The sequence below is a fragment of the Polyodon spathula genome, chromosome 5 (genome assembly GCF_017654505.1).
Source record: "Polyodon spathula isolate WHYD16114869_AA chromosome 5, ASM1765450v1, whole genome shotgun sequence".
NCBI classification, from domain to species: Eukaryota; Metazoa; Chordata; class Actinopteri; order Acipenseriformes; family Polyodontidae; genus Polyodon; species Polyodon spathula.
This window is the reverse complement of record NC_054538.1, coordinates 50,839,635-50,859,273: the sequence shown is the minus strand read 5'-3', so window position 1 is coordinate 50,859,273 and position 19,639 is coordinate 50,839,635. Positions and strand designations below refer to the sequence as shown.

Genomic DNA, 19,639 nt, shown 5'->3' with positions numbered 1-19,639 from the left:
CAGCCACATGGATATGGATGAGGTGAAATATAAAAGGTTTTTACATATACAGTGTATATAGAAACACCCTGTTTCAAAATGTTCACCTTTTGTTGCCTTATAGCCTGGAACTAAAATATATTATTTTCTTTATTTTTTTCATTTATCTACACATCCTACCCCACAACTTCCAAGTGAAAAAAATATTCTAGAAATTTGTAGAAAATTAATTAAAAATAAAAACTGAAATAGCTTGTTTGGATAAGTGCCTACCCCCCTTGTAATAGCAATCCTAAATTAACCTAGGTGTAACCAATCGCCTTCAAAATCACACACCATGTTAAGTGGCCTCCATCTGTGTTAAATTGTAGGGATTCACATGATTTCAGGATAAATTCAGCAGTTCCTGTAGATTCCCTCTGCTGGGTAGTGCATTTCAAAGCAAAGACTCAACCATGAACACCAAGGTGCTTTCAAAAGAACGCCGGGACAAAGTTGTTGAAAGGAACAGATCAGGGGATGGGTATAAAAAAATATCAAAGGCCTTGAATATCCCTTGGAGCATGGTCAAGACGATTATTAAGAAGTGGAAGGTGTATGGCACCACCAAGACCATGCCTAGATCAGGCTGTCCCTCCAAACTGAATGACTGAGCAAGAAGGAGACTGATCAGAGAGGCTACCAAGAGGCCAATGGCAACTTTGCAAGAGCTACAGGCTTTTATGGCCAAGACTGGTCAAAGTGTGCCTGTGACAACAATATCCCAATCACTCCACAAATCTGGCCTGTATGGTAGGGTGGCAAGAAGGAAGCCATTATTCAAGAAAGCCCACCTTGAATCCCATTTGAAGTATGCAAAAAAAACACTACGGAGATTCTGTACCTATGACAACGACTCAAAGCATACAGCCAAAGCTACACTGGAGTGGCTAAGGAACAGAAAGGTAAATGTCCTTGAGTGGCTTGTTCAGAGCCCCGACCTAAATCCAATCGAACATTTGAAGATTGGTGTCTATCAACGCTCTCCAAGGAACTTGACAGAGCTTGAACAGTTTTGTAAAGAAGAATGGTCAAATATTGTCAAATCTAGGTGTACAAAGTTGGTAGAGACCTATCCCAACAGATTCACAGCTATAATTTCTGCCAAAGGTGCTTCCACCAAGTATTAACTCAGGGGGGCGGAGACTTATCCAATTATGATCTTTCAGTTTTGTATTTTTAATATATAATTTTTTCTCAATAAAATTAGTTTTCTTATTAACAGTGTGGAGTATGGTGTGTAGATTAGTGGAAAAAAAATCCTCATTTAAATGCATGAAACTGTGAGGCACTGACACAACAAAATGTAAAAAATATAATCACTGTCAAATACAGTACTTGTATCTCAGATGATGTTTCATGCACTGTTTTTTTAATGTACTCTTGACACTATGGGGGAAATGGAGATGTCAAACTAGTACTACGTTGAAAAAAAACTAATAGCCTATCCACAAATGTACTCATATCAGAGGCATAATTTATTTTGAGAATTATTTTGTTTTTTTGAGAATTTCTTACAACCTGCTTTTCCCCCCAGTGTATGAAGACAACCACAGCTATCTTTTTCCAAAAAGTTCAAGGGGGTGTATATATATATATATATATATATATATATATATATATATATATATATATATCATCTAGACTAGTTCTATTGGTTTCACATTTTACTTTTCCAAATGCATTCGACTCTCTTGCTGATTACTAGAGCTGGAGGTCCTCACTGGAAAAACATTTTCCATCATGATCGACATGAAGAATACTTTACATGATATGGTTGTGCTGTTGTCCATGTTATTTTGGTTTATTTGATGCTAACAATGCCAAATCATTGCCGAAGAACATCAAGTATTTGTCAGAAAAACACTGTTCTTTTGGAGCAAATGCCAGAGACAATCATGGTTATGAAAAAGATGTACTTGTACATTTAATCGTAATTTAGCTGTTATTTATATATAAGATACAATAGGAGTTTGTTTACTAAACTCAGGTGGAGCAGCGCAAATGCAACAGTGACTAATATCTGTACAGACAGTACCACTTTGTCTTGACACAATGTTTTCCCTGCAAGTGTATATGATACCATTATAATAAAGCCAGATGTAATATGTGTGTTAATCATTATTCAATGACCATTTCATACCTTTCTTTGCTCGTGACAGTTTTGCTATTATGCTTAAAGAACATGTTTGCTGCAATACTGGTTTAATCTCAAACACTATTAGTGTCGTTTCATTGAATAGCCCCAGGTTGTGCCAGTTAGTAAATCAGCCCCATAGTATTTTTTGTGTGTGCATATGACATTATGGTGTTCTTGTCTTTGTGCATATGTGTGCTTTTTTGACAAGCCCTGCATTGCCTATGTGCGACAAGGGGGGGAGACACTTTTCTTGGTGCTTACTGAAGTACATCACTTCCACGATTTGCTTCCCTGTTTGGAGCGGTTCATTTTCAAATGAACTGGAATATGTTTTGTTTCACATTGGAAAAAAAGTTGAAAAGGAGCAAAGTGGAAAACGTATCAAGTCCCCTTCCAAGCAAACCAAGACCACCATTTCAAGTGATCTCGCTTTACTTGGTTTGAGGCGCATCCTAGTGCAATTATGTGGTTCTCAGAGGTTTCACATATCACCCTAAGCGAACCGAACCGCACTTCAATTCACATCAAAGGGTCAAACAAACTAGGTGTGAAAGTGCCCTAAGCGTCATTCTGTGTTTGTGAATGGAGAGGTCAGGCTGATGAAACGTTCAGTTCTTTTCAGAGATATATTGCTTCCACTTTGAAAAAGGGATTTCCTAACTTTTCTAAAATAATATAATTTTGAGCTGATTTTGGTAACTTGGGGATGTTTAGCCTTTTTCAAGGCTAGTCCTTCAGTTTGTGCAAGTACTTGACCATGCCAGTAATTGTATTTTCATTTTTCAAAGAAAAAAGAAACAACTAGTGTATAATTTATTTAAAGGTGGTTTTGTGTTGGATTTCAGACATTTTTTCTTTGTCTTGCTAGAACAGCCATTTTGTGTGTCTTCATGTAAATACAACCTTTAGCCTGATATATTTCTTTACATAGACTTTTACTGTACATCTTGAAAAGCAAATCATTTTGCTTTATATATAAATTGTATTTCTTTATCTTAACAAATTAAGATTTCTTGTGCTGTTAAAAATAGATTTTTTTTCTCCTGCCGCTTCTTTAAATTCATCCACCTTTCCCTCTTTTAGTTAAATTAAAATAATATAGTTGTTGCATTAGAGAGATTTGTTTTGTTTGGTAATACAGCACATTGAAAATTTGAGATCTCCTTTATCATGCCAGTAATAGTGTTTAACATGACAGTATTTCATCGGGTGTATATCGGCATGTGATGAGTCAAAGGGTTTTCGGTCTGTGATTCAGCCTCCCGACAGTAGATGGCATCAAACCAACTCGGGACTTCCCTTACCAAGATCTCGTGACCATGGCAAAAGTCATCTTTTGAGGGGCGGCACCTTGGTGAGGGGCAGAAGTACGAGTATGTAACTTCCAGCCACTGGAGTCAAGTGAAGGAGAAGGATACGTGTCGGTTGGGGATTGGTGTTCCACTGACTACAGAGGCGGGACATTACATACTAAAGGGAACGTACTACTGTGTTCGGGGTTGGTCCGAAAGTAAAGTAGGAGGAGTAACGGGTGAAGGGAGAGTCTGGTTTTGTGCAGCGGGATTTTTTGAAACACTAACATTTCTTTTGTCTTTTTTTTGTTTATGTATGGTCACCACGAAGACAAATTAAAGACGAGTCATCACAGTTTGTTTTGGATTCCACCCCTGCACTCCTTCCCTCACACCATTTTGTTTTTCGTTTGTTATTTAATCCTTTTGTTGTGTATAGAAAATAAAAATAAATTATTTTATTTCTGTACACATAAATTACTGTCTGGACATTCCATTTAATACACTCTCGCCTCACACGGCATCATAATTATTACGTGACTCAGACCAGGTGGAGAATGAGATGTGTATTAACGGTACAAAGTAATATGAGTATGATGCCTTAAAACGACAAATGTATGGAAATGCAATGTTAGGGGTTTCAACTCTACATTCCCTCCCACCCCCTTACAAGGGGCAAGGCAACACAAGCAACCACAGACAGTCATCAACAGTTAAGATGAACAACATACAACTGTCTACAGATAACACAAGGTGGATTTCACAAACCTCCATTTTGCTGGTAGTGATATAATTGTGTTATGCATCTGTTTCATGGGTGTCCTGTTTTCGAAGTGTTCCCTTCACCTTCTCCATGTTACTGTGAATGTGAGTACTGGCCCAACACCCTCTCCTCCCCTGCAAAATGCTGTGTTATCCCCTTCCCATGTTGCCCTGCATGCAGCTCCCCACTCAACGAACTGACACACATCTAACATGTGGATGCCACACTAGACACTGAACAAGGCAGTGGAATTCTTACAGGTACAGTGTGTTGTTGGTGCCTCTAGTATGTGTCTGTCTCCTACTAGACCTGCCTAAACAGTGCCCAGATATAAATTAAATTGTATGTTGAGACTTGTATGACCCACTTTTGGTTCAGCTTCAGCTCACGGGCGGATGACCTGACATTCTCCTCTAGAATCTTCTTATACAATGCAGAATTCATGGTTGTGTCAATGATGGCAAGCCACCCAGGTCCTGAGGCAGCAAAGCAGCCCCAAACCATCAGACTCCCGCCACCATGCTTGACGGTTGTGATGAGGTCTTGAACTTTCTCCAGTGACTCCTTGGTTTGTTCTATTTATAGACAGTGGATTAGTGGAGCCCCAAATCCTTAGACATGGTTTTGTAACCCTTTCTAGACTGATGAGCATCAATAACTGTTTTTCTGAGATCCTCAGGGATTTCTTTTGATCGTGGCATGACGTGTTTCCATACACCTGTATGGTGAAGACCAAACTCACAAAGTTTCTGATGTTTATATAGGGTGGGGCCTCCCAAACTCACCCCTGAAGAACTACCTAATTATTTAAACACCTGATTCTAATTATCCCCTTAATTGAGCTGATAAAACCAGGGGTTCACTTACTTTTTCACATACCCTGAATCTTAATTACTCATTGTTTGTCTAATTCATACATTATTTTGTTTCAAAAGATATGGAATTGGTTAATATAAACCCTATTGGATATTTAAGAAAAGATTATTTTGATTCAAGAAGGCTATCATGGTAAAACTATGGAATTTCCATAATTCGCATTCAGGTTCACAAACTTTTCCTCAGCACTGTGTGTATAATATATGGTTGAAGGCAGAATTTGCATCCTGAGCCATTTGAAAAAAAGGCATAATACAACAGTAGAGATAATTCCTCTAGAGGAAAATATACTTGAACATTGACCCATTTGACTCCTCGTGGCGTTCACTTTCAATTCAAACACAGAATGTCTCGTTTTCAATCACTCACACCCACAGTACAGAAATGTTCATTAATGATCAACAAAATGAGAATACATTTATAAAAAAAAATGATGTAAAACTGGTACATTCGTATCTCTGAGAAACTGTAGAGGATTGGGAAATTAAAACAAGGTAAAGGCAATCATCCAAATAAAACTGAACGGATAATGACATAGAACATCTGCACAGCACTGAAACACTATGTTTAAAAAAACCCAGCTGTACTGCTAAACTTGGTCTTCTTTAATATTACCATCACAAGGGTATCCATGTGTTATTAAAAAAAAAATAGATGGTCCTCTTCAGTGAGTTACAGGAAAACAATTCCCTCTCAGGTTTCTGTGACTGTTTATAAATGACTCGACCTTCCTTCGGTCTTCTAATTTATGATCTCAGAGAAACCCTGGATGAAATTATTTTCCTGTAACTCACTGAAGGCCCTCTATTATTCTATTTCATATATATATATATATATATATATATATATATATATATATATATATATATATATACACACACACACACACACACACACACACACACACAGTAGAGAGTCAATTATCTGAACCAATTGGGACATACCTTTAATAATGCATAGAAAAGAATAAAGATTGTATGGGTCAGCAGTGATAATCACATTACGATACATAGACAATAACTATTCTATATATCGATACATTGGCTGTTTAGATCATGTCAATAAAATAATATGTTTGCTGTTGTCCCCCCTAGGTAATGAAATACTGTAATTAAACATACCATACACCAAACTATGAAAATCAAATAATACAATTCAGTATAACTTTGACACATTACAGAACTTTAGGAATCAATAAACTTAATTTAATTTAAAATTAAGTAAAATGTTTCTATACTTTGATACTACCTGTTAGGGCATTGTAATAACATGCAATTGAAATTAATACAATTAGCTGCTCAATAATATACACATGATCTCCAGCCCTTACTGACGAAATAGGAAAAAAGATCTGTGGTGACTGTGTTTTAATTTGCTTAACTGCAACAATTTCAAGACCAGAATGCAAATGTGTCTATAAAAACATTAAATAAAAATTAATTTTAGCGGCAGGGATTGGTTGCCTAGTTACTAAGTGCAACAGAGTAGCACACACAGTGAAACAAGAGAAAATCATGAGTAAAAACAGAATCAGAGTTTCCTAATACAATCCCAAAATTGTATTGATGCAGGAGCTGAATTTACCATACAGGATTCCTGGGATTGCAACCATTAAGGTAAATCAAGGTAAAATTGCTCCAATTCATTCAAATTCCGAGGACTTGTCTTGTGCACAGCGTTCTTCAACTCATACCAAAGATTCTCAATGGGATTTAGATCAGGACTTTGACGAGGCCATTCCAGAACCTTAATTTTATTCATCTTTAATCATTCTGAGGTAGATTTTGATGTGTGCTTTGGATCGTTTTCTTGGAACGTCCAATTGTGCTTTAAACCAAGTTTTGTAGCGGAGGGTTTCAGATGATTGGCCAATATCTTTTATAACAATTCCTACAGGTGACCCAACTTTTGTTGATTACTTACAAACCCTATGTCTGTATAAAAACAGTGTTGAAACAGACTGTGTTACTACACCCTGTTAAGCATTATTTGGACAGTATTGTACTGCAGGAAGTAGTATATTGCTATCATAATGGTGAGAAAAAGGTAATTAATAAAGGAAGACAGACAGACCATTATAACCCTTAAAAGTGTAGGTCTTTCCTTTAGAGAAATTGCAAAGAAAGCCAAGGTGTCAGTGAGTACAATTTCCTACACCATCAAAAGGCACTTGGAAACTGGAGGAAACTCTGACAGGAAGAGGTCTGGCAGACCCAAAGTCACAACAGAATCAGAAGACTGAGAGTCATCAGCTTGCGTGATAGGCGGCTCACAGAACAACAGCTTCAAACACAGCTTAACACTAGTCGAAGTAAGCAAGTCTCAGTTTCAACTGTGAAGAGAAGACTTCGAGCTGCAGGTTTGACAGGTCGAGTGGCAGTAAGAAACCCACTGCTAAGATGGCAAAATAAGAAAAAGAGGTTTGCCTGGGCCATGTCAGTGGACTACTGAAGACTGGAAGAAGGTCGTATAGACCGATGAATCAAAATTTGAAATCTTCAGTTCATCACGCAGGGTTTTTGTAAGCCGTCGAGTAGGCGAAAGGATGGTTCCTCGGTGTGTGACACCAACTGTCAAACATGGAGGAGGAAGCATGATGGTCTGGGGCACTTTTGCTGGATCCAGAGTCGGCGACTTGCACAGAGTGAGTGGCACCCTGAACCAAAACGGCTACCACAGCATGTTGCAGCGTCATGCAATACCCTCTGGTATACGCCTAGTTGGTCAGGGGTTCATCCTTCAGCAAGATAATTACCCAAAACATATCTCCAGGCTATGTCAGAACTACCTTAGAAGAAAAGAACAAGATGGTAGGCTTCAAATCATGGAATGGCCAGCACAGTCTCCAGACTTAAACCCCATCGAGCTGGTTTGGGATGAATTGGATAGAAGGGTGAAAGCAAAGCAACCTACAAGTGCAACACATTTGTGGGAACTTCTGCAACAGTGTTGGGAAGAACTTTCCGAACAATATTTGATTTCCATTGTAGAAAGAATGCCACGAGTGTGTTCGGCTGTTATATCTTCAAAAGGTGGCTACTTTGATGCGTCAAAAATTTAGATTAAATTTTGTTAAACAAAACGATTCCATGGTTTATTTTTTATCTCCAATTGTTTATTTGTTCTATGTACAAAGTACATTAAGACATTAAACTGCGTAAATTTAAAAAAAAACTGGAACAATTGAGGTGTTCTAAAACTTTTGACCGGTAGCGCGTGTGTGTGTGTGTGTGTGTGTGTGTGTGTCTATATATATAGTACAAAAATATATATGTGTTTTTTTAATTGTTTTTATTTATTTTTTGCACTGCAGCCAGATAGCATTGGCCAACGGACTACAAGTTTGCCCATACTTTATTGGTCATGGGATTGGATCCTACTTTCATGGTCATCCTGAAATATGGCATCACGGTAAGCTGAATCTAAATGTGAACACGATACATAATAGCCATAAAGTTTTCTTATCATATTCTCAGTATGACAAAAAAAAAACTCTTTTTAAAACCATCCTTATTCTTTTTTAAATGTAGATCACAGACCGTGACTTTAAATGTACTGGCCACTACCATAAGATACATATATCTAAGTAATCCAATCTGTCAGTGTCTGTGTTTCACCAGCTGTCCAACTCATTTTACTGCATCTTGTACTGTTATTTCACAATTTCTTTTAAACTTGTTTCTGAATTTTTATAATTACTTCTGATTGTTCTTCCTTCTTCATGTACAGTATAATGGGTCATCCATGTGATAAGTTGTTGCTTTACCTATTTTTTTAAAGGTTTTTCTTAAAGGTGAAAGGTCTGATGGTACATTTAAGGTAACAGAGATAAAAGAAGTACAATCTGTAGTAGTAAAACAGTAAAAACACCTGCTGTTCTCCCATGAGTAGGCATTCCTCTTCTGCTCTTCTGATTGCTTGGATTTTACTAACCCCCCCCCCTCCCCAAAATTGACCCTATGATTCTGCATCCTTTTTTTCTGCTGACCAAAGGCACTGCAGCATCTTATTTTGTCCCCACAATGTATCTGGAGGTTTTGTTTTTACCAGGTACCAGATCTCATTTCCCATAGACGTTCCAGGTCAAAATCAAACCCAGTGCTCAGTCTAATAAAACATGGTTGAAAAATTGCTACTCAGTTTTCCCCTTAAGTATCTCTTGAGTTAAATGTACAAAGCAAGTTAATGCCTATAAGTCAGTACCTTATGGGAACATTTATCCTAAAGTGTTACACTTAAACTTAAAATTTTAGTGTTTTATGCAACTGGCCACATGTCCCATAGATGAAAAGCAAGAGCTCTGAGCACTTCAACTGCACACTCCCTCTCCTTAGCGGAAAACACTAGGGATGCTGTATCATTAGTTAAGTGGCAAGAGGGTATTTGATATTGGGGGTTGTGGGAAGTCAGTGGGAAGAACAGTTCAGTGCTGTGAACAGTGGGGTCTCTCAGCCTAGTTCTAGAAATCACTGTGATGACTGGTACCCTTGTGTCAGCCAATCAGGAACAGGTATTACTTGAATTATAAAATACTCTGCTGAAAGATGAAGGACTTTGGTCGCCAATGCTCTTAGTTAGACCTGCATTAACAAATGGCAAATCATGAGAACCATCATCTGATGATTTAGAGAGTAATTGTGAACAAGCAGCTATGCATATACATATGCACTGTGTGTGACATGTGTTTGGAATAATTTACTGACTTAAAAAAACTGTAGTATTTCTGTTATGTTTTCTGTTTTGAATCTCTGTTCAGCCACTTAAAGGTATGTTGAGATCTAATACTTTCACATTTGTCGACTTGGTACGTATATGCAGAATTCACTCATGTAAAATTGAATGTTATTTTTCCCCCCATAGCCAATAACCATGACATTTTGATGGAAGAGGGCATGGCTTTCACAATCGGTTAGTCATTTTGCTGTCACTTTTCCCTTTTAATGCCTTGGATATGTATGTTTCTTAGGTAATTGCTTCAAATGGTTCCACATACTTGTATTTACTCCTGACTGCAATAAAATGTAGAAAACCAAATCCCTGAATATCAAACATGAGCCGAAGCTGTGCATTTTTAAATACATTCATCATCTTATAAATTGCATCCCATCTTTCAGATGAGATGTTTAGTAGAGGTCTTGTCTACTCTGTGGATATTAAGCCCATTGATGACTTTTCCTAGAAGACCAGTGATGTTAACTCAGATGTTGTGAATACATTCCAATCGGGGGTACACAGTTCTGCCCTAGATAAATTCCTCCCTAAATAATCCTCAAAATCAAGGACCTGGAAACAGGGGCAGGACATTCATGGAAAGTTATTGCATGTCAGTGGATCTCTCTACCCTTCCTAAATGTATTCTAAACATAATATATATCCAATGTTGGAACCATCTAACAAATGTTTAAGCAATGATTCAACAAAAATACTGTAAATTGCCCACCTCTTAGCAGATAAACAATGCTTCTAGTAATATAAATTGACTTTCATATAGATAAAGCAGTAACTTGACTACTGTGGATTTATTGAGTGTGGTTTTTTCAACAAATACACACAGTTGACTTTGTTTGATGAATCCCCGGATGAAGCATAGAGATGTTTTAAGTTAGGATAAAGTAAATGACACATGTTAGGCATGTTGATTTTTATTTTTATTTTTTTACAAGGAAACCTGTTATGACTTGGACCACATTGACAAATTTCATATATGACATGCACAATTGCTGTGCTGAAAATATCACCACGTTTCAGTTGAATGTGTGTTGGAGATTGGCTTTGCAGGTCCTACATATTGTTCTATAATTACAGAACCCATCCTGATGAAAGGGTCGCCTGAATTTAAAATCTTGAAGGACAAATGGACGGCAATTTCTGTTGACAACAAAAGGTGCAGGAAGTGTTATTTTTTACTTAACAGGTCTTTTTTTTTAAATTAAATTAAATTAAATTTGATTTGAACATTCCTTTTTTAATAGTGTGTGTTAAATGTTTAACCTGACAGAGTTTTTTTTTATGAAACAGTGCCAGATTTTACAAAAACTAAAGGCTTATTTTGTATAGATTTGGGGCCAGTGTTACAGCTAACCAGATATTCATGGTGGTAACTCACCAGAGTTGTTAGTATTCAGGGGAAATAGAGGATGACTTGCTTTTCCTTCCTCGCCCAATATAACATTGATACTAACCAGGAAAACTGAAATCAGCTGTTTATACTGATTTTGTTTGTTAAACCCAGAGAGAAAGAGAGAGAGAGAGAGAGAGAGAGAGAGAGAGAGAGAGAGAGAGAGAGAGAGAGAGAGATAGATATTGGCTTCATTGAGTTAGAGGAAAATAATTTAATCGAGAATTTCTGTGACGTCATAAATTACGAGACCGAAGGTGGAGTAATTTATAAACTGTCACAGAAACCCGAGATGGAATTGTTTTCCTGTGACTCACTGAAGAGGCCCATCCTATTATTATTTTTTCTTGAATACAAGGATACCCTTTAGATGCTAAAATTAAAGAAGACGAGGTTTTGCAGTACAGTTTGTTTTTTTTTAAACGTAGTGTTTCGGTGCTGTACAGACATTCTATGTCGTTACCTGTTTCTCCAGTTTCTCTCAGATACGATTGTACCAGCTTTTTTTTTTTTCAAACATATTCTCATCTTGTTGATCATTAATAAATATTTCTGTACTGTGGGTGTTGTCAAATGATTGAAAACAAGACATTTTGTGTTTGAATTGAAATTGTGAAATTGTGTTTGAACCAGCTTTGCACACAGTGTCGGAGTGATTTTGGTCCATTCTTCTTGACAGATTTGCTCCAGGTTGTTCAGGTTGGTCAGACGATGCTTGTGGACCACAATTTTCAAATAGTGCCACAGATTCTCAATGGGATTGAGATCAGGACTTTGACTGGGTCACTGTAGGACATTCACCTTTTTGTTCTTGAGCCACTCCAATGTTGCTTTGGCCTTGTGCTTGGGATCATTGTCCTGCTGAAAGGTGAATTTCCTCCCAAGCTGCATTTTTTTAGCGGACTGAAGCAAATTCTCTTGCAGTATTTTCCTGTATTTTGCTCCATCCATTCTTCCTTCAATTGTAACAAGATGCCTAGTCCCTGCTGATGAGAAGCATCCCCACAGCACGATGCTGCCACCACCATACTTCACTGTAGGGATGGTGTGTCTTGAGGCATGGGCAGTGTTAGGTTTGTGCAACACATATCGCTTTGAGTTTTGGCCAAAAAGCTCTATCTTGGTCTCATCTGACCACAAAACCTTTTCCCACATCGCAGCTGGGTCACTCTCATGCTTTCTGGCAAACTCCAGATATGCTTTCAGATGGTACTTTTTCAGTAATGGCTTCTTTCTTGCCACCCTCCCATACAGGCCAGTGTTATGCAGAGCTCTTGATATGGTTGACTGGTGCACCATTACTCCACTCCCAGCCACTGAACTCTGTAGCTCCTTCAAAGTGATTGTTGGCCTCTCTGTGGCTTCTCTCACAAGTCTCCTTCTTGTTTGAGCGCTGAGTTTTGAGGGACGGCCTTTTCTTGGCAGTGCCTGGGTGGTGTGATACAGCTTCCACTTCCTGATTATTGATCCAACTGTGCTCACTGGGATATCCAAACATTTGGATATTATTTTGTACCCTTTCCCTAATCTATGCATTTGTATTACTTTAATCTCTAACTTCTGTAGAATGCTCTTTGGTCTTCATTTTCCTTCAGATTCACAGCCTTACCAATGGTCCTTCAACAGTGGGGTTTTTATCCAGAAAATGTGACAGCAACTTTAATGGTTCACAGGTGGAGGCCAATGGTAAGGTAATTGTGTCCTCGTTAGGGCAATTTCTATCATCGGTGCAAATTGGGAGCTTCCACAGCACAGGGGTTGAATACTTATGCAAGCAAGATATTTCAGTTTTTTATTTTTCTTAAAAATATTTCCCAACATAAAACCAATGTCACCTTAAAATAACTGATTCTGAGTTTCAGTGTTTAAAAATAAAATATCGAACAGAACAAAATGTCAATGTATCATTTGTAATTCAGTAATATGAGAGAATTGAGCAGGGATCTGAATACTTTTGCAAGGCACTGTATATATATATATATATATATATATATATATATATATATATATATATATATATACATATATATATATATATATATATATATATATATATATATATATATATATATATATATATATATATATATAGTAGTACCTGTACCTGGTACGTTAGGCAGCACTGAATGAGCGTTTTTTTAGAATGTATCAGGTACGTCCACTAGCAAGAGGTTAAACATTTCACAAAGTTATTTATTGCTGCCCTCACATTAATTGGTGCTCCGCACACTGTGTACAGTATACATTTACACCAGTTGTTTACTGTCATAGCTGAACATGGGGAATCATATTTCAGATGCAGAAAGTTCACATATTTGGCATGATGGAAATCTTTTATGAATGCTCTGCGTTGTAAGCTGTTGCAGCACTTTTTGCAAGTATGATGCTCTCCTGAGTAACCACAAACTCATTGCAAGGAAGGTGTGTCCACATTCATTTTGCACTGCAAAAAAGCGGTCACTGTCAGGATTGAGGTTTTGTCTGAAATCAGTGTGTATCTTCCTAACCACAGAAAAGGCCCTTTCGCAGTTTGCTTTGCTGTGGGGCAGACTGAGGATGGCAACCAGCAATTTGGATAAGGTAGGAAACCTGGCCACTTTCATGGGTGTTTTAAGTGTAATGACTTTCTGCTGTAATTAATTGTAGACAGAATGGTTGAGGGGTGATGTCACAGACCATGAAGTAACCACACACAGAAAATGTACTACAGGTTGAGTCGCAAATGCTGACCTCCGGCCCAAATGCTGCCCAGCTCTGGAAACAATGGCAGTGGCAATGGCAGCAGTGGCATTGCTGACAGCAGACAGGCTGGCTCCTCCAGACCTCTAGCCAGCAGAGGCAATGCTAGTAGCAGCAATGCTTTTTAAGGCTCGTGGTCTGACAGTATTTGTCATATGTGCAGTAATTTCCACAAATATATTGTTCCTACGTCTAAACCTATATCTCTGCATGTGTGCAAGCAAAATTTACAATATATACACTTGCAGTTGTGTCCAGTTTACTGCACTTTCAACAAATATCTACTACAAACAATAAAACTATTTACAGTAACCATTAACAACAAAGTGTAATGAAAGATAACGTAAAAAGCTTTTTTTGTCAAACAATTACAATGCAGAGAAAGCAGCACCAATATCAAACAAAAGATGCAATCAAAACTATTTATTATAAAGAGCTTCAGTAGTAGAACATCGTAAGAAATTATTAGTTTAACTTATTATTTACGAATGTCTTCTCACAATCAAACAGCTAGTGAAATGTAACAATCAAAACATAGCGATCAAAATGATTTAATAAAAAATCTACAATGAATTTACTGAGGCAAAGCAGAGAAATGCTGCTTTTTTTAATAAATATTTCACGGGGCATGAGCTGGGGATGTAAGAAAGACGCAGAAAGGAGCAGTTAGTAGGACAGGGTGCCGGCTAGAAAGGACCGGACTTAGAATAGAGGAGCGGGTGAGGCCCTGATTCTAGTAGCAGACCAGCGGAGCCGGTCATGGAAACTAGGATAGAAAGTGGTCGCTGACTGAGAGCGACGATGCCGACACATCCCAAGGACCCAACAACCGAAACAGGATAGAAAGACAGTCACTGACGACTGAGGGCAACGATGCCGACAGAATCCAGGGGCAAAGGACCCAGCAACCGAAAACACATATGAGGGTTATGACTTTGGGAGCCGCCCCTTGGGAGGAAGACGGTCCCGGTAGACTGGGACACGAAAGGAGAGAGAGAGAGAGAGAGAGGTACCCAGCTTCTGAGACTTCTGTAAAGGGGCGCTTGTTAGACCCCCAATTGGCCGACACTTCACGCTGCCTGGGACCTGAAATAAGGACAAGGCATAGAGGTTAGTATGGGACTCAAGCACGGAGTATCCACGTCCCGAATTGAGGCAGAGTATAGAAGAGAGCCTCAAGTGAGGTAAGATAAGCGTAAGAGCTGCGAAACGACAGAGTGTGGCTGGGGGTTCGCTCTGACTGACATGGTGAGAACCCCCTGAAAGTAAGGGAGGCGGATGCCTAGTCCTGAGATCGGGGAAGTGAGACTCATTTGCCCCCCAAAGGATGGACCCCCGGCTCCTCGCGAAATCTCCCACACTGTGAGACGAACAAAAGACAGCACATGCCAGCGCATAACAAACAAAAGACTAGATGGACAAATGGGACAAACAGGAGGATGGTTAGTAATTTAGTAAGATGTGACTATGTGTATACCCTCTGCTCAGTGGAGAGTAAAAAACCCCTTGATGCTGATTAGGGAAAACCTCTGGAGGCACCAACAGACAGGAAGCCTGGCTCCGGGCATACTAGCAATTTTAAGAGGAGAGGAGGAGAGGAGGTAGGCCTGCTCTGGAGGCGAGGGTGGAGTCAAGGAGGGAGGCCTGCTCTGAGGTGAGGGCGGAGGAGTGGAGGGAGGCCTGCTCTGGAGGCGAGGGTGGAGGAGAGGAGGGAGGCCTTCTCGAGGAGAGGGTGGAGGAAAGGAAGGAGGCCTGCTCAGAGGCGAGGGTGGAGGAGAGGAAGGAGGCCTTCTCAGTGGCTAAGGCGGAGGAGAGGAGGGAGGCTTGCTCGGTGGCGAGCATGGAGTCGAGGATGGAGGTCTGCTCTGGAGGCGAGAGTGGAGGAGAGGAGGGAGGCCTTCTCTGATGTGAGAGTGGAGTCAAAGAGCGAGGCTTGCTCTGGAGGCAAGTAGGGTTGAGAACCAGTGACGAGTGATGATAGGATTGAGAGGAATCAATGAACAGAGGGTCTGGGGGGGGGTCCTGCTGGGGAGATACCTTTAAAAGGGAGGATAGGGGACTGGACAGTTGACGGATAAATGGGCTGACTGCGCTGAAATTGATCCATCTTGGAGGTATGCAGCCAAGTGATTAAGTAAGCATCGAAGGCGGCCGAGAGGCAGCTGATCTCCATAGGTACAATGCCGTGAAAAAGTATTTGTCCCCTGTCTGATTTTCTGCATTTTTGCACATTTTTCACATTGAATTTGGTCCGATATTTTTGTGGGTTGTAGTAGTATATAGAGGGAGTCTGAGAGAAAAATGACACCAAAGTTTGGTGCTTCTTTCATTTGTTTGGTGTACAAGGTAATCAAACATGCAATCTTCAGGTGTGAAAAAGTTATTTCCCCCCTAGTTAACTCAACCCAATTGAAGGGATAATTAGGGTCAGCTGTTTGAATACTTTGGTTAACAATCAGGCCTGATTTGGGCCAGCCCTGCCCAATATAAATCTGACTAACTTTGGCCCTTACCATCAGAGTGAAATTGTCAACATACAGGTTCTAGAGACACATCATGCCACGATCAAAAGAAATTCCTGAAGACCTCTGAAAAAAAATTGTTGAAAAATTGTTGTTGATGCCTATCAGTCTAGAAAGGGTTACAAAGCCATTTCTAATGCTCTAGGGCTCCGTCAAACCCCAGTCAGAGCCATATTGTCTAAATGGAGAAAGTTTGGCACAGCAGTGAATCTTCCCAGGATTGTCCATCTTGCCCAAATCTCTCCAAGAGCAATGCGTAAAATTGTCCAGGAAGTCACAAAGAACCCTAGAACAACATCCAGGGATCCGCAGACCTCTCTCGCCTCTGCTAAGGTCAGTGTTCATGACTCCACCATCAGAAAGACACTTGTCAAAAGTTTTTGGGAGTGTAGCAAGGCAGAAACCACTGCTCACTAAGAAGAACATGAATGCTCGTCTCAAGTTTGCCAAAAAGCACCTGGATGATCCTCAACAGTTCTAGAACAATGTTCTATGGACAGATGAGTCAAAATTGGAACTTTTTAGCCAACACAGGTCCTGTTATGTCTGGTGAAATCCAAGTACTGCATTCCACAGTAAGAACCTCATACCAACGGTCAAGCATGGTGGTGGTAGTGTCATAATTTGGGGATGCTTTGCTGCATCAGGACCTGGATGACTTGCCATAGTTGAAGGAACCATGAATACTGCTCTGTATCAGAGAATTCTAGAGGAAAATGTAAGGCCATCCGTCCGTGAGCTGAAGCTGAAGTGGGTCATGCTGCAAGACAATGATCCGAAACACACAAGCAAGTCTACATCATAATCTTTGAAGAACAAGAAATTTAAAGTTTTGGAATGGCCTAATCAAAGTCCAGACCTAAACCCCATTGAGATGTTGTGGAAGGACCCAAAATGAACAGTCTATGCTCGAAAACCCACAAATGTCATTGAGTTGAAGCAGTTCTGCATGAATTCCTCCACGGCACTGTAAGAGACTGATCAATAACTACAGGAATCATTTGGTTACAGTTATTGCTGCCAAAGGTGGCGTAACCAGTTAGAGTCGGGTTGCGATTACTTTTTCACACAGGGGCATTGGGCGTTGCATAACTTTCTTTAATAAATAAATGAAATGAGTATCAAAATTGTGTTATTTGTTCACTCAGGGTCCCTTTTATCTAATATTGGATTTGGTTGAAGATCTGATAACATTCAGTTTCAAAAAAATGCAGAAAATCAGGCAGAGGGCAAATACTTTTTCACGGCACTGTAGATCCTTGTAGGGGGAGAAGCAGATTTTCCCAAGAGTGAAAATTAGCAAATGGAGAATGTACGCTGATATAGACAGACAGGAAGGTGAGGCAGGGGGAAAGCTCTTAAAAATCCCACGGAGGGTCAGGAGGACTGATGGTATGGAAAGACTGGAGGGAGATCGAGAGAATCCCTAGCATGGACGATGAGAGCCAGGATCCGATTTTGATTGAAGGAATATGATTATTCGATTCTGGGTGCAGAAGGTTGAAGACACTGAGCAGGCTGTAGAACAGGAGCTCTTGAACAAGGGGCGAGGGCTGCAGACATGTAATGCTGAGCAGATTGAAGGCAGTTACTGAGAGTGTAACAAACAGACCTAAGCACTCAGCCAACCATTTAGAGTTCCCAAAATAAGAACAGATTACTGCACCAAAAAAAAAAAAAATTATTATTCAGTACATAAGGTCTGTATGACAGCGAAAAAACAAATTCAGGGTTCACATTGCTATGCAAAAAAAAAAAAAAAAAAAAAGGAAATATTTATTAATACTCAACGTTACTTATAGAATGGTTAATATCCTCAGCACGCATTTAGCTCAATGTAACATATGTATATGTATAGTGGATCGACGGCTAAATCGGGACATAGCCGAGTAAAAACTCCATACAACAAACAAATCAATAAATCAAAAGTCCGAGAATATAAGAATATAAAGTCACAAAGTAAAGTTCGAAAAAGCAAAAGTCCCAAACCAATCGTTCATTAGTTTAACCAAGGGAAAAATATATATACATATCAAAAAAACAAAAAAATAATTGTAATCCACCCAGCAAGGTTGTAAGAAAAAGGAAGCTCTCACCCCAGTCCAGGAAAGGAAAATGCTGTCCGACCAGATGATCGAAAGTTGATTCAGCTTTGAAGATTGATAAATCCGAACCGATAAGCAGAAGATACAATGCAGTCAACAGCAGGTTTGACCAAATAAGCCGGTACTTTCCAGAGCACAAATAAACAAACACTCTGGCTAGCGAAAGAACCTAACTTAACTTCAAACTGTTTACATGAAAAGAAAACAAACAAAAAGGTGATCAATAAAAGACAAGAATTATGAAATAATAAACTCACCAAAGGGAAACAAAACCTCAGTAGAAGCTGTCCCCTTCCTCAATCCTTGGCATTTCCATTTTTAAAACAAGATGTCCCCCCCTCCACATGCTTCATGCCTTATTACGTTATCTTAAAGGGACATATAGCAAAGACTCTAGCCTGCTGTGGCAGGAAATGGTGTTGCTGTGACTCAGACCAGAAGAAAGCACACACAGGTCAGGTAGCTGCAATTTACCACAAAGAAAAAGACTATATTATATAATATAGGGGCGGAGGGGGAGACCCCGTTCTAAAAATAAACAAACAATATGATTAAACAGCAGGGCTTTCCTACCGCCTTGCTACACCTGCATTAATGTATGTTCATTACAGATTGAAAACAAACATGGTTTAAACTTTATCACATGATACAAGAACATAACGAAATATTTACCTGGCCAGGCACAATACCAGTTTAAATTAAAAACTGGCAAGTGATGCAATTCTAGCACAAAACAAGAGTAGGATTCAGTCATATAGCAGCTGGAGAAGCTGGGGATTCTGGATGGGGGTTGTGGAAGCAGATGGGACCAGCTGACTGAACTTGGATACCAAAAGTAGAGGCAGAAGGAGAGCTGGAACTGAGGGCTGAGGTGGCAGCTGGACTGAACGAACATGTGAATCGGCTGCTGGGGAAGCTTGGTGCCCATATTCTAGAAACAAGGGCAGAGAGATGAGATGCTGCCATTCTATGTGTTAGTTAATACAGGATCGATCAGCGGTTTGCTACTATCATGTTTGTTTGAAATGGAAAAGGTAAAATTCAGAGATTTGGGTTTCGCAACTCC

At 39.4% G+C, this 19,639-nt stretch overlaps 1 long non-coding RNA gene across 1 annotated transcript; it reads left to right on the top strand.

Moving 5' to 3' along the window:
- The first annotated feature begins 8,440 nt into the window (after positions 1 to 8,440).
- Positions 8,441 to 10,929, top strand: LOC121315347. Its single transcript, XR_005950254.1, has 3 exons — positions 8,441 to 8,500; positions 9,950 to 9,997; positions 10,895 to 10,929. It is a non-coding gene; the product is annotated as an uncharacterized LOC121315347 (long non-coding RNA).
- The last annotated feature ends 8,710 nt before the right edge of the window (positions 10,930 to 19,639 follow it).